At 42.2% G+C, this 16,654-nt stretch overlaps 1 long non-coding RNA gene across 4 annotated transcripts in view; it reads right to left on the bottom strand.

Moving 5' to 3' along the window:
• The window catches only part of LOC139760188 (uncharacterized), a 164,706-nt gene that overhangs the window by 33,336 nt on the left and 114,716 nt on the right, over positions 1–16,654 (bottom strand). Inside the window, exon 11 of one of the 4 annotated variants that reach the window (XR_011715271.1) lies at positions 2,882–3,622. The exons of the other annotated variants lie outside the window; for them this stretch is intronic. This is a non-coding gene — a long non-coding RNA (uncharacterized lncRNA). The remainder of the gene's footprint in view (positions 1–2,881; positions 3,623–16,654) is intronic. 4 annotated transcript variants of the gene reach the window in all.

Here is a 16,654-nt window from a genome sequence, read left to right as displayed (position 1 = left end):
CTTGTAGATTTAAGTGCTGAAAAAGGACTGGTGATTATGAATACCTGGTTTAAAAAGCAAGATATACATAATTATACATATGTAAGTCGGAGAGATGGCCAGAGAGCATTACTAGATTACGTGTTAATTGATAGGCGCGCGAAAGAGAGACTTTTGGATGTTAATGTGCTGAGAGGTGCAACTGGAGGGATGTCTGATCATTATCTTGTGGAGGCGAAGGTGAAGATTTGTAGGGGTTTTCGGAAAAGAAGAGAGAATGTTGGGGTGAAGAGTGGTGAGAGTAAGTGAGCTTGGGAAAGAGACTTGTGTGAGGAAGTACCAGGAGAGACTGAGTACAGAATGTAAAGAGATGAGAACAAAGGAGGTAAGGGGAGTGGGGGAGGAATGGAATGTATTTAGGGAAGCAGTGATGGCTTGTGCAAAAGATGCTTGTGGCATGAGAAGCGTGAGAGGTGGGTTGATTAGAAAGGGTAGTGAGTGGTGGGATGAAGAAATATGATTATTAGGAAAGAGAAGAGAGAGGCATTTGGATGATTTTTGCAGGGAAAAAATGCAAATGAGTGGGAGATATATAAAAGAAAGAGACAGGTCAAGAGAAAGGTGCAAGAGGTGAAAGAGAGGGCAAATGAGAGTTGGGGTGAGAGAGTATCATTAAATTTTAGGGAGAATAAAAAGATGTTTTGGAAGGAGATAAATAAAGTGCGTAAGACATGGGACCAAATGGGAACTTCAGTGAAGGGGGCTAATGGGGAGGTGATAACAAGTAGTGGTGATGTGTGAAGGAGATGGAATGAGTATTTTGAAGGTTTGTTGAATGTGTTTGATGATAGAGTGGCAGATATAGGGTGTTTTGGTCGAGGTGGTGTGCAAAGTGAGAGGGTTAGGGAAAATGATTTGGTAAACAGAGAAGAGGTAGTAAAAGCTTTGCAGAAGATGAAATCTGGCAAGGCAGCAGGTTTGGATGGTATTGCAGTGGAATTTATCAAAAAAGGGGGTGAGTGTATTGTTGACTGGTTGGTAAGGTTATCTAATGCATGTATGATTCATGGTGAGGTCCCTGAGGGTTGGCGGAATGCTTGCATAGTGCCAATGTACAAAAGCAAAGGGGATAAGAGTGAGTGCTCAAATTACAGAGGTATAAGTTTGTTGAGTATTCCTGGTAAATTATATGGGAGGGTATTGATTGATAGGGTGAAGGCATGTACAGAGCATCAGATTGGGGAAGACCAGTGTGGTTTCAGAAGTGGTAGAGGATGTGTGGATCAGATGTTTGCTTTGAAGAATGTATGTGAGAAATACTTAGAAAAGCAAATGGATTTGTATGTAGCATTTATGGATCTGGAGAAGGCATATGATAAGAGTTGATAGAGATGCTCTGTGGAAGGTATTAAGAATATATGGTGTGGGATGCAAGTTGTTAGAAGCAGTGAGAAGTTTTTATCGAGGATGTAAGGCATGTGTACATGTAGGAAGAGAGGAAAGTGATTGGTTCTCAGTGAATGTAGGTTTGTGGCAGGGGTGTGTGATGTCTCCATGGTTGTTTAATTTATTTATGGATGGGGTTGTTAGGGAGGTGAATGCAAGAGTTTTGGAAAGCGGGGCAAGTATGCAGTCTGTTGTGGATGAGAGAGCTTGGGAATTGAGTCATTTTGTTTTTCGTTGATGATACAGCGCTGGTGGCTGATTCATAAGAGAAACTGCAAAAGCTGGTGACTGAGTTTGGTAAAGCGTGTGAAAGAAGAAAGTTAAGAGTAAATGTGAATAAGAGCAAGGTTATTAGGTACAGTGGGGTTGAGGGTCAAGTCAATTGGGAGGTACGTTTGAATGGAGAAAAACTGGAGGAAGTAAAGTGTTTTAGATATCTGGGAGTGGATCTGACAGCGGATGGAACCATGGAAGCGGAAGTGAATCATAGAGTGGGGGAGGGGGCGAAAATTCTGGGAGCCTTGAAGAATGTTTGGAAGTCGAGAACATTATCTCGGAAAGCAAAAACGGGTATGCTTGAAGGAATAGTGGTTCCAACCATGGTGTATGGTTGCGAGGCGTGGGCTATGGATAGAGTTGTGCGCAGGAGGGTGGATGTGCTGGAAATGAGATGTTTGAGGACAATATGTGGTGTGAGGTGGTTTGATCGAGTAAGTAATGTAAGGGTAAGAGAGATGTGTGGAAATAAAAAGTGTGTGGTTCAAAGAGCAGAAGAGGGTGTTTTGAAATGGTTTGGTCACATGGAGAGAATGAGTGAGGAAAGATTGACAAAGAGGATATACGTGTCAGAGGTGGAGGGAACGAGGAGAAGTGGGAGATCAAATTGGAGGTGGAAAGATGGAGTGAAAAAGATTTTGAGTGATCGGGGCCTGAACATGCAGGAGGGTGAAAGAAGTGCAAGGAATAGAGTGAATTGGAACGATGTGGTATACCGGGGTCAACGTGCTGTCAATGGATTGAACCAGGGCATGTGAAGCGTCTGGGGTAAACCTTGGAAAGTTCTGTGGGGCCTGGATGTGGAAAGGGAGCTGTGGTTTCGGTGCATTATTACATGACAGCTAGAGACTGAGTGTGAATGAATGGGGCCTTTGTTGTCTTTTCCTAGCACTACCTCGAACACATGAGGGGGGAGGGGGTTGTTATTCCATGTGTGGCGGGGTGGCGATGGGAGTAAATAAAGGCAGACAGTATGAATTATGTACATGTGTATATATGTATATGTCTGTGTGTGTATATATATGTGTACATTGAGATGTATAGGTATGTATATTTGCGTGTGTGGACGTGTATGTATATGCATGTGTATGTGGGTGGGTTGGGCCATTCTTTCATCTGTTTCCTTGCACTACCTCGCTAACGCGGGAGGAAGCGACAAAGCAAAACATAATATACTTACAAATCACTGCTCAGCAACAATACACATCCTCTACATGCCGGCAGACAAAAATGACATACAAATTAGTGTGTTCAATCTTCACAGGAGCCACCAAATGGAGGTGAATCTGCTGATGATGGGTATTCAAGTTGACCCATGGGTGTTGGGGATTGGTGAAACCCAGTGCCATAGGTGACGTCAGTTTTGCAAAGACAAGCAGCAACTGCCATCCAGCTTCACTGAGAATTGTCTATCTGGCTCCACCTCTACTACCATGCCCACCTGTTCCACACTTTCAAAGCAATGTCCTGCATTCAGAAGGGTGCCTATGGACAGTTGGGGTAGTGTAGCGGCGTCACCTGCCAAGTTGCCCTATAGGTGACCTTAGCTCTCTACTATCCCTCACTCTCTCTGTTTTGCAGAGCAGTTCTCTATCTCCAGTTAATCAGATAATGTTACCAGGGTGCCAGGAGACCATCTGGCAACTGTCTTCCTGCTGCCAGCTTTGTGGGTGACTTATCCCCCTCTCTTAAAGGGGTTTTGAGATATTGGAGCTTTGCTGCTGTGCATGCTACCTCCAACAACTGTGACGCCCATCAACACCCTTTCACTGCCTTTACCGCTGCTTTGGCACATCCACTGGACTTGGGGAAGTGGGTTTAGGAGAGGTGGACCATGATTCCCCATTTTTGTAGAAATCTTCCATCTCCTCCGTCTAGATTGGTTCCTCCATCCGAGATGATTTCTTTGAGTGCACCACATCTGAAGAAGGTGAGCAGCAATGTGATAACTTGGGAGTCTCCCCACGTACGTTCGAATCCTACTCACTTAGCCATGAAAGAGGTGCAATAAATACTGACAGTTCATCCTCACTTTATCATAAAGAAGTATGCTTTCACAGGAGAGTGGGAGCATCACTTCTATTTCAGTCTAACTCCTGCCTCCAACTACCCAGAGAGCATTCCCACACTGCTGGGTGCCCACCACCCAACAATCGCACCACACACTAAACCCTACAGTGATGGAGGAGTCAAAAAATACCAAGTGAACTTAAATGTAACAGAAATAGGTTACATTTGATTTAATGGACTTTCAGCATTAACGGACACAACTTTCCCGATAACTGGGCTGTTACATTGAGGGTTTACTGCACATGCATTTAGCCAATCATCTGGTGCCTCACCATGATCCATGCAAACAATGAAAATTCTTATTCATCTATTTCTTTTTATTATACTTAATCGCCTTCTCCCGCGTCAGTGAGGTAGAGCAAGGAAACAGACAAAAGAATGGCCCAACCCACCCACATACACAAGTATATACATAAACTTCCACACATGCACATATACATACCTATACATTTCAACACATACATACACAGACATATACATATATACACATGCACATATTCATATTTGCTGCCTTCATCCATTCCCATCACAACCCTGCCACACATGAAATAGGGTGTTTTGGTCAAGGTGGTGTAGGAAATGAAAGAGTCAGGAAGCATTGTTTGGTAAACTGAGAAGAGGTAGTGAAAGCTTTGTGGAAGAAGAAAGCCAGCAAGGCAGAGGATTTGGATGGTACTGCAGTGGAATTTATCAAAAAAGGGGGTGACTATGTTGTTGATTGGTTGGTAAGGATATTCAATATATGTATGGATAATGGTGAAGTGCCTGAAGATTGGCAAAATGCATGCATAGTGCCATAGTACAAAGGCGAAGGGTGAGTGTTCATACTACAGAGGCATAAGTTTGTTGAGTATTCCTGGGAGTATGAGAGGGTAAAGGCATGTACTGAGAATCAGATTGGGGAAGAACAGTGTGGTTTCAGAAGTGGTAGAGGATGTGCGGATAAGGTGTTTGCTTTGAAGAATGTATCTGAGAAATACTTAGAAAAACAGATGGATATGTATGTAGCATTTATGGATCTGGAGAACGCACATGATAGGGTGGATATAGATACTTTGTGGAAGGTTCTAAGAGTATACGGTGCGGTAGGTAAGTTACTGGAAGCAGTGAAAAGTTTTTACCAAGGATGTAAGGCATGTGTGCGAGTGGGAGGAGAGGAAAGTGATTGGTATCCAGTAAATGTCGGTTTGCGGCACGGGTGCGTGATGTGTCCATGGTTGCTAAATTTGTTTATGGATGGGGTGGTTAGGAAGGTGAATCCAATTGTTTTGGAGAAAGGGACAAGTATGCAGTCTGTTGTGGATGAGAGGGTTTGGGTAGTGAGTCAGTTGTTCACTGATGATACTGTGCTGGTGGCTGATTTGGGTGAGAAACTGCAAAAGTTGGCGACTGAGTTTGGTAAAGTGTGTGAAAGAAAAAATTTGAGAGTAATTGTCAATAAGAGCAAGGTTATTAGGTTCAGTAGGGTTGAGAGACAAGGTAATTGGGAGGTAAGTTTGAATGAAGAAAACTGGAGAAGTGAAGTGTTTTAGATAGCTGGGAGTGGACTTAGCAGTGGATGGAACCATGGAAGTGGAAGTGAGTCACAAGGTGGGGGAAGAGGTGAAGGTTCTGGGAGCGTTGAAGAATGTGTGGAAGGCGAGAGCATTATCTCGGAGAGCAAAAATGGGTATGTTTGAAGGAACAGTGCTTCCAAGAATGTCATGTGGTTATGAAGCATGGGCTATAGATAGGGTTATGTGGAGGAGGGTGGATGTGTTGGAAATTAAATGATTGAGGTGTGAGATGGTTTGATCGAGTAAGTAATGAAAGAGTAAGAGATGTGTGGTAATAAAAAGAGCGTGGTTGAGAGAGCAGAAGAGAGTGCACTGAAATGGTTTAGACATATGGAGAGAATGAGTGAAGAAAGACTGACAAAGAGGATATATGTGTCAGAGGTGGAGGGAATGAGGAGAAGTGGGAGACCAATTTGGAGGTGGAAGGAACGAGGAGAAGTGGGAGACCAATTTGGAGGTGGAAGGATTGAAAGATTTCGCGAGATTGTGGCCTGAACATACAGGAGGGTGAAAGGCATGGAACGAATATAGAGTAAATTGGAACAATGTGGTGTACCGGAGTCAACATGCTGTCAGTGGATTGAACCAGGGTGTGTGAAGCATCTGGGGTAAACCATGGAAAGGTCTGTGGGACCTGTGACGAGAATGGATGAAGGCAGCAAGTACGAATATGTAGATGTGTATATGTCGGTGTATGTATATGTATGTATACTTTGAAATGTATATATACGTACGTGTGTGTGTGTGGGTGTTTGTGTATATACATGTGTATGTGGGTGGGTTGGGCCATTCCTTGTCTGTTTCCTTGCACTACCTCACTAACATGGGAGACAGTGACTATGTATAATAAGATAAAAATAATAATTAACTTATCAATGATATTCAAAGACTATCACAGAAAAATTTACTTTTTGAGATTAATTTGCTATTTTCCACATTACCATAAAAAATTAAGAAAGTAGCACTAGGAACAGACAAAGGCATGGGCTGGCTCATTTGCTAAAATCTACTCTCTCTAAATAGCACCAAAAGAACAGCCTACTTTCCACAACCTAGACCATGGTTTCTCTCAATTCCTTCAGTCAAGTGATGGCATCTCACTTCATAAATACCAAAGGACCACTCTATCCCATGCACAGCTTACATCCTCCTTAATGTTCAGGTCTCAAACACTCAAAACATTTTTCAACAATCCTTCCCCTTCAATTTGGTCTCCTTTTTTCCCCCCTTAATTAAATGCATCATCTTGTCAACCTCTCTTCAGTCATTCTCTCCAGATGTCCATATTTCAGCAAATCCCCTTTAGCTCTCTTAATCACACTTCTTATTACCACATTTCTCTTAAACTATTTATTTGCTCAAACCCCCTTACATCACACATTGTCTTCAAACACATAAATTTCCAACACATACAAAATCCTCTGCACATTCTCCTCTATAGCAAATGCCTCATATCCACACAACAATGCTGGGATTAATGTACCTTCAACATAACTAATTTTACCCTAACACATACTTTCCACACAATACTCAAAGAACCTTCACCCCCTTACCTTCATTCTATTGGATCTAAGTTAAAGTACCCTAGATCTTTAATTGATAAATCCCTTAAGTTAGCAAAGAAATCATTTTATAGAGTTGAGCACAAACCTCCCATTGACACCAAGAATCTTTTAGTTCTCCTTTTTAATAATAATTTTACTTCACTTCCCACTATGACTCGCATCGGCTTCCATATTTCCATTTGCTGCAACATCCACACCCAGGTATCTAAACCACTTCCCTTCCACCAAGTTTACTCCCATTCAAACTCACACCCCAACAACCCTGTTCCTCTGCCCTGCTATACTGCACAAACTAAATAGAGTATTGTCAATTTCTGAAGGAAGATGGCAATAATGACGCCACTTCATGTTACAAACATATTTTTCTGTCTCAAATATAGGAATACAAACAACATGCAACTGGGTCCATTCAAGGTTGTTTGTGATACACGTAGATATGAAACTCACTAGAACAGTCTGGTAAGAGTATAAAGATAAAAATATTCAAAAAGCTTTACATGTACCTATATATTTTTTTTATTTATTTTGCTTTGTCGCTGTCTCCCGCGTTTGCGAGGTAGCTCAAGGAAACATACGAAAGAAATGGCCCAACCCATCCCATACACATGTATATACACACACACGTCCACACATGCAAACATACATACCTATACATCTCAATGTACACATATATATACACACACAGACACATACATATATACCCATGCACACAATTCACACTGTCTGCCTTTATTCATTCCCATCGCCACCTCGCCACACATGGAATACCATCCCCCTCCCCCCTCATGTGAGCGGAGTAGCGCTAGGAAAAGACAACAAAGGCCTCCTTCGTTCACACTCAGTCTCTAGCTGTCATGCAATAATGCCCGAAACCACAGCTCCCTTTCCACATCCAGGCCCCACACAGCTTTCCATGGTTTACCCCAGACGCTTCACATGCCCTGATTCAATCCATGACAGCACATTGACCCCAGTATACCACATCGACCCAATTCACTATTCCTTGCCCGCCTTTCACCCTCCTGCATGTTCAGGCCCCGATCACTCAAAATCTTTTTCACTCCATCTTTCCACCTCCAATTTGGTCTCCCACTTCTCCTCGTTCCCTCCACCTCCGACACATATATCCTCTTGGTCAATCTTTCCTCACTCATTCTCTCCATGTGCCCAAACCATTTCAAAACACCCTCCTCTGCTCTCTCAACCACGCTCTTTTTATTTCCACACATCTCTCTTACACCTACATTACTTACTCGATCAAACCACCTCACACCACACTTTGTCCTCAAACATCTCATTTCCAGCACATCCACCCTCCTGCGCACAACTCTATCCATAGCCCACGCCTCGCAACCATACAACATTGTTGGAACCACTATTCCTTCAAACATACCCATTTTTGCTTTCCGAGTTAATGTTCTCGACTTTCACACATTCTTCAAGGCTCCCAGGATTTTCACCCCCTCCCCCACCCTATGATCCACTTCCGCTTCCATGGTTCCATTCGCTGCCAGATCCACTCCCAGATATCTAAAACACTTTACTTCCTCCAGTTTTTCTCCATTCAAACTTACCTCCCAATTGACTTGACCCTCAACCCTACTGTACCTAATAACCTTGCTCTTATTCACATTTACTTTTAACTTTCTTCTTTCACACACTTTACCAAACTCAGTCACCAGCTTATGCAGTTTCTCACATGAATCAGCCACCAGCGCTGTATCATCAGCGAACAACAACTGACTTACTTCCCAAGCTCTCTCATCCACAACAGACTTCATACTTGACCCTCTTTCCAAAACTCTTGCATTCACCTCCCTAACAACCCTATCCATAAACAAATTAAACAACCATGGAGACATCACACACCCCTGCCGCAAACCTACATTCACTGAGAACCAATCACTTTCCTCTCTTCCTACACGTACACATGCCTTACATCCTCGATAAAAACTTTTCACTGCTTGTAACAACTTGCCTCCCACACCACAGAGCATCTCTATCAACTCTATCATATGCCTTCTCCAGATCCATAAATGCTACATACAAATCCATTTGCTTTTCTAAGTATTTCTCACATACATTCTTCAAAGCAAACACCTGATCCACACACCCTCTACCACTTCTGAAACCACACTGCTCTTCCCCAATCTGATGCTCTGTACATGCCTTCACCCTCTCAATCAATACCCTCCCATATAATTTACCAGGAATACTCAACAAACTTATACCTCTGTAATTTGAGCACTCACTCTTATCCCCTTTGCCTTTGTACAATGGCACTATGCACGCATTCCGCCAATCCTCAGGCACCTCACCATGAGTCATACATACATTAAATAACCTTACCAACCAGTCAACAATACAGTCACCCCCTTTTTTTAATAAATTCCACTGCAATACCATCCAAACCTGCTGCCTTGCTGGCTTTCATCTTCCGCAAAGCTTTTACTACCTCTTCTCTGTTTACCAAATCATTTTCCCTAACCCTTTCACTCTGCACACCACATCGACCAAAACACCCTATATCTGCCACTCTATCATCAAACACATTCAACAAACCTTCAAAATACTCACTCCATCTCCTTCTCACATCACCACTACTTATTTATTCTATTTCATTTTATTCATTTTGCTTTGTCGCTGTCTCCTGCGTTAGTGAGGTAGCGCAAGGAAACAGACGAAAGAATGGCCCAACCCACCCACATACACATGTATATACATACACGTCCACACACGCAAATATACATACCTATACATATCAATGTACACATATATATATACACACACAGACATATACACATATACACATGTACATAATTCATACTGTCTGCCTTTATTTATCCCCATCGCCACCCCGCCACACATGGAATAACAGCCCCCTCCCTCCTCATGTGTGCGAGGTAGTGCTAGGAAAAGACAACAAAGGCCCCATTCGCTCACACTCAGTCTCTAGCTGTCATGTAATAATGTACCGAAACCACAGCTCCCTTTCCACATCCAGGCCCCACACAACTTTCCATGGTTTACCCCAGACGCTTCTCATGCCCTGGTTCAATCCATTGACAGCACGTCGACCCCGGTATATCACATCGTTCCAATTCACTCTATTCCTTGAACGCCTTTCACCCTCCTGCATGTTTAGGCCCCGATCACTCAAAATCTTTTTCACTCCATTTTTCCACCTCCAATTTGGTCTCCCACTTCTCCTCATTCCCTCCATCTCTAACACATATACCCTCTTGGTCAATCTTTCCTCAGTCATTGTCTCCATGTGACCAAACCATTTCAAAACACCCTCTTCTGCTCTCTCAACCACACTCTTTTTATTTCCACACATCTCTCTTACCCTTACATTACTTACTCGATCAAACCACCTCACACCACATATTGTCCTCAAACATCTCATTTTCAGCACATCCACGCTCCTGCGCACAACTCTATCCATAGCCCACGCCTCGCAACCATACAACATTGCTGGAACCACTATTCCTTCAAACATACCCATTTTTGCATCAACTTATTCTACTTTATTAGCATTACTGCTCTGGTTTGGCTTGAAAAATTTGGAGATGCTAATGCAATGGTGGATTTTCCTTCAGCAGGTAAAGTAAACCCTTGATTTAATGGGCTAATTGGGGAAAGGAGTGTCCATTAATGCCAAAAGTCTGCTACGTCGAACGCAACCTACAATTTTTCTTAACTCCTCTACCATTGTGGGGATTAAGCGTGTGGCATGATAGCTGGGCGGTAGGAACTTGGCAGTGTGGGAATGCTTGCCAGGCAGTTGGAGGCAGGAGTCAGATTCAGATAGAGGTGATGCCACTCCTATCCTGTGAAAGGATACTTCTTTATAATAAAGTAAGGAAGGACTACCTGCTTTCATTGCACCTCTTACTATCACTTGATGCCTCTCTGAATTGTAAGGATTGCAAAAGAATACTTCCCACGTATTCCCTGCGTGTCGTAGAAGGCGACTAAAAGGGAAGGGAGCGGGGGGCTGGAAATCCTCCCCTCTCGTTTTTTTTTTTTTTTTTTTTCCAAAAGAAGGAACAGAGAAGAGGTCCAGGTGAGGATATTCCCTCAAAGGCCCAGTCCTCTGTTCTTAACGCTACCTCGCTATCGCGGGAAATAGCGAATAGTATGAAAAAAAAAAAAAAAAAAAAAATTAATTCTAAAATAAAAAACACACTGCATACAAACTGACTGCATGATAGCTTGAGGTAGACAGACACAAACAATGCGAGTCTATGCCATACTACCCAAAAACAAGCGCAATATGAAATGCATATGGTGCTGTGTTTATGGTGTTTTTTTTTCTTAATCATTATTAATTAATGTACAGCAATATCATTTGTCCGTTAAATCCATAATCAGTTATATCGAGGACTGTTAAATTAAGTTTACTGTATTGGCTTGAACAGTTTGGAGTATCTGCTATACTGATCCCTCCATAATTTTCACTCTAGTAATGATTGCTTTCTCTCAGGCATGTGGTAACAGTGTATACGATGCTTTTGTGAAGAATGATCAAAGTCTGACAGTAGATAAACAAAATATGTCCATGGAGAAGGCATATGATAGAGTTGATAGAGATGCTCTGTGGAAGGTATTAAGAATATATGGTGTGGGAGGCAAGTTGTTAGAAGCAGTGAAAAGTTTTTATCGAGGATGTAAGGCATGTGTACGTGTAGGAAGAGAGGAAAGTGATTGGTTCTCAGTGAATGTAGGTTTGCGGCAGGGGTGTGTGATGTCTCCATGGTTGTTTAATTTGTTTATGGATGGGGTTGTTAGGGAGGTGAATGCAAGAGTTTTGGAAAGAGGGGCAAGTATGAAGTCTGTTGGGGATAAGAGAGCTTGGGAAGTGAGTCAGTTGTTGTTCGCTGATGATACAGCGCTGGTGGCTGATTCATGTGAGAAACTGCAGAAGCTGGTGACTGAGTTTGGTAAAGTGTGTGAAAGAAGAAAGTTAAGAGTAAATGTGAATAAGAGCAAGGTTATTAGGTACAGTAGGGTTGAGGGTCAAGTCAATTGGGAGGTGAGTTTGAATGGAGAAAAACTGGAGGAAGTGAAGTGTTTTAGATATCTGGGAGTGGATCTGGCAGCGAATGGAACCATGGAAGCGGAAGTGGATCATAGGGTGGGGGAGGGGGCGAAAATTCTGGGAGCCTTGAAGAATGTGTGGAAGTCGAGAACATTATCTCGGAAAGCAAAAATGGGTATGTTTGAAGGAATAGTGGTTCCAACAATGTTGTATGGTTGCGAGGCGTGAACTATGGATAGAGTTGTGCGCAGGAGGATGGATGTGCTGGAAATGAGATGTTTGAGGACAATGTGTGGTGTGAGGTGGTTGGATCGAGTAAGTAACGTAAGGGTAAGAGAGATGTGTGGAAATAAAAAGAGCGTGGTTGAGAGAGCAGAAGAGGGTGTTTTGAAATGGTTTGGTCACATGGAGAGAATGAGTGAGGAAAGATTGACCAAGAGGATATACGTGTCGGAGGTGGAGGGAACGAGGAGAAGAGGGAGACCAAATTGGAGGTGGAAAGATGGAGTGAAAAAGATTTTGTGTGATCGGGGCCTGAACATGCAGGAGGGTGAAAGGAGGGCAAGGAATAGAGTGAATTGGAGCGATGTGGTATACCGGGGTTGACGTGCTGTCAGTGGATTGAATCAAGGCATGTGAAGCATCTGGGGTAAACCATGGAAAGCTGTGTAGGTATGTATATTTGCGTGTGTGGACGTATGTATATACATGTGTATGGGGGTGGGTTGGGCCATTTCTTTCGTCTGTTTCCTTGCGCTACCTTGCAAACGCGGGAGACAGCGAAAAAAAAAAAAAAAAAAAAATGTCCATACACACAAAATACTGTGGGTGCAAATGGTTTGAACAACTAGTCAACTGACAATTACCAACTAATTTGTTTCAACAGGAAAAAGGCTTACTAAAATCACTACGAATGAAGAAAATCCAATTTATGCACAATGCATTCTATGAATGGCAAACCCTGCCAAACTAAGAAACTGACAATTGTTAATTCACAAACCCAACCAACCACCACCTGAGACAGTGTGCATCCCAACACTGAGTCGTTATCAAAATAATAATTCTAAATACTAGGGCTTGATAATAAACCAGACCAAGACCTTTAAAGAGAATACACAAACAACATCTAATATATTCCTTGGCTGAAGTCTGGATATCAATAAACCTAACCTATGCATATATTTAAATTGGTTGATATAGAATTTCTAATTTCTTGCAAATACATTAACTGTAACAAATTACCATCAGATATGTGATTCCTATATTATTATTCATTATACTTAACAGCTGTCTCCCACGTTAGCAAGGTAATGTAAGGAAACAGACTAGGAATAACCCATCCCACCCACATACACATGTATATAAATAAACGCCTACACACGAGCATACACTTACATATACATTTCAACTGGTGACTGATTCGAGTGAGAAACTTCAGAAGTTGGTGACTTGAGTTTGGTAAAGTGTGTGAAACAAGAAAGCTGAGAGCAAATGTGAATAAGAGCAAGGGTTGAGGGACAAGTAAATTGGGAGGTAAGTTTGAATGGAGAATCACTGGAGGAATTGAAGTGTTTTTGATATCTGGGAGTGGATTTGGCAGCGTATGGAACCATGGAAACAGAAGTGAGTCACAGGGTAGGGTAGGGGGCGAAGGTTCAAGGAGCGTTGAAGAATGCGTGGAAGGCGAGAACATGTGAAGGAATAGTGGTTCCAACAATGTTAGATGGTTGCGAGGCGTGGGCTATATATACGGTTGCGCAGAGAAGGGTAGATGTGTTGGAAATGAGATGTTCGAGACAATATGTGGTTGTGAGGTGGTTTGATCGAGTAAGTAATGAAAGGGTAAGAGAGATGTGTGGTTACAAAACGAGTATGGTTGAGAGAGCAGAAGAGGGTGTATTGAAATGGTTTGGTCACATGGAAAGAATGAGTGAGGAAAGACTGACAAAGAGGATATATATGTCAGAGGTGGAGGGAAGAAGTGGGAGACCAAACTGAAGGTGGAGGATGGAGTGAAAAAGGTTTTGAGCGATCGGGGACTGAACTTACAGGGGGATGAAAGGTGTGCAAGGAATAGAGTGAATTGGAATGATATAGTATACCAGGGTCAACCTGCTGTCACTGGATTGAACAAGGGAATGTGAAGCGATTGGGGTAAACCATGGAAAGTTTTATAGGGCCTGGATGTGGAAAGGTAGCTATGGTTTCGGTGCATTGCACATGACAGCTAGAGAATGAGTGTGAATGAATGTGGCCTTCGTTGTCTTTTCCTAGTGCTAATTGGCACGCATGTGGGGGGAGGGGGTTGCCATTTCATGTGTGACAGGGTGGCAGCAGAGGTGGATGAAGGCAGCATGTGTGAATATGTAAAAGTGTATATATGTATGTTTTTTTTTTTTTCAAACTATTCGCCATTTCCCGCATTAGCGAGGTAGCGTTAAGAACAGAGGATTGGGCCTTTGAGGGAATATCCTCACCTGGCCCCCTTCTCTGTTTCTTTTTTTTTTTTTTTGAAAAAAAAAAAAAAAAAAAAAAAAAAAAAAAAGAGAGGGAAGGATTTCCAGCCCCCCACTCCCTTCCCTTATAGTCGCCTTCTACGACACGCAGGGAATACGTGGGAAGTATTCTTTCTCCCCTATCCCCAGGGATAATGTGTGTATGTATTTGTATGTATACGTTGAAATGTATTGGAATGTATATGTGCGTGTGTGGGCATTTATGTATATACATGTGTATGTGGGTGGGTTTTGCCATCATTTCTTGTTTCCTTGCGCTACCTCGCTAACGTGGGTGACAGCAACAAAGTATAATAATGATAATATTTCAACGTATACATACATATACATATGCAGAAATATACAAATGTACATATCCATACTTGCTGTCTTCATCCATTCCCATCGCCACCCCACGACACACAAAACAGCATCCCCCCTTCACCTTTTCAGCGAGGAGAAAAAAAAAAAAAAAAAAAAAAAAAAAAAAAAGCCATATTCATTTACACTGTCCTGTCTCTAGCTGTCATGGGTAATGCACCGAAACCACAGTTCCCTTTCCACATCCAGGCCCCCACAGACCTTTTCAAGGTTTTCCCAGATGCTTCACACGCCTTGATTCAGCACACTGACAGCACATTGACTGAGCTATACCACATTATTCCAATTCACTCTATTCCTTGCATGCCTTTCACCCTCCTGAATGTTCAGGCCCCGATTGCTCAGAACCTTTTTGACTCCATCCTTCCACCTCCAATTTGGTCTTTCACTTCTCCTTCTTCCCTCCACCTGACACATATATCCTCTTTATCAATCTTTCCTCACTCATTCTCTCCTTAAGTCCAAACCATTTCTACACATCCTCTTCTGCTCTCTCAACCACACTTTCTCTTACATCTTTCTCTTACCCTTTCATTACTTACTCGATCAAACCACCTCACACCACATATTGTCCTCAAACATTTCATTTCCAACACATCCACCCTCCTCTTCACAACCCTATCCATAGCTCATGCCTAACAACCACATAACATTCTTGGAACCACTATTCCTTCAAAAATACCCATTTTTGCTCTCCGAGATAATGTTTTCACCTGCCACACATCCTTCAACGCTCCCAGAACCTTCATTCCCTCCCCCACCCTGTGACTCACTTCTCCCACATACTTAAAACACTTCACTTCCTACAGTTTTCCCCATTCAAACTTACCTCCCAATTCACTTGTCCCTCAACCATACTGAACCTAATAACATTGTTCATATTCACAGTTACTCTCAACTTTCTTCTTTCATACAATTTAGCAAACTTAGTTGCAGACTTTTGCAGTTTCTCACACAAATCAGCCACCAGCGCTGTATCATCAGCAAACAACAACTGATTCACTTTCCATGCCCTCTCATCCACAACAGACTGCATACTTACCCCTCTCTCCAAAACTCTGGCATTCACCTACCTAACAATCCTACCTTTTGCCATTCTGCACTCAATCTCTCCTGGTACTTCCTTACACAAGCTCACTTACTCTCACCCCTCTCTTCTCCCCAACATTCTCTCTTCTTTTCTGAAAACCTCTACAAATCTTCACCTTTGCCTCCAAAAGATAGTGATCAAACATCCCTCCACCTAACAATTCTACACACCTAACAATTAACACTTAATCCAATAATGCCCTCTGGCCATCTCTCCTACTCACATACGTACACTTATTCCTATGAGCCCACAGGGAAAATGAAACACGAAAAGTTCTCAAGTGCACTTTCGTGTAATAATCACATCATCAAGGGAGACACAAGAGAGAAATATAACAATCAGTTGATATATACAAAGAGACGAAGCTAGGACGCTATTTGGTAAACATGTGACTGTCCAAAACATACAACGAGCGTTCATAAACTTATCATTTTACAAATCTTATCAACAATAAAGTTATCTAATCTGTATAGACCATCACTAATATTAAGATTATAATTCTTTGTGTATTCAATAATAGAAGATTCAATGATATTTCTCTTGGTAATAGAGTTAGAGTTAATAACTGAGATGGCGTTACTCCAGTCAATACAATGATCATAGTTTTTAACATGATTAAACAAGGCATTTGATTCTTGTTGCGTTCTTATACTATATTTATGTTGCTTAAGTCTAACAGAAAGATCCTTACCAGTCTGACCAACATAAAATTTATCACAGTTTCCACAAGGGACTTTATAGATGCAACCAAG

Source organism: Panulirus ornatus, chromosome 35, assembly GCF_036320965.1.
Source record: "Panulirus ornatus isolate Po-2019 chromosome 35, ASM3632096v1, whole genome shotgun sequence".
Classification (NCBI taxonomy): domain Eukaryota; kingdom Metazoa; phylum Arthropoda; class Malacostraca; order Decapoda; family Palinuridae; genus Panulirus; species Panulirus ornatus.
Note: the sequence above shows the minus strand (reverse complement) of the source record. Positions and strands in the feature narration are given on the sequence as shown.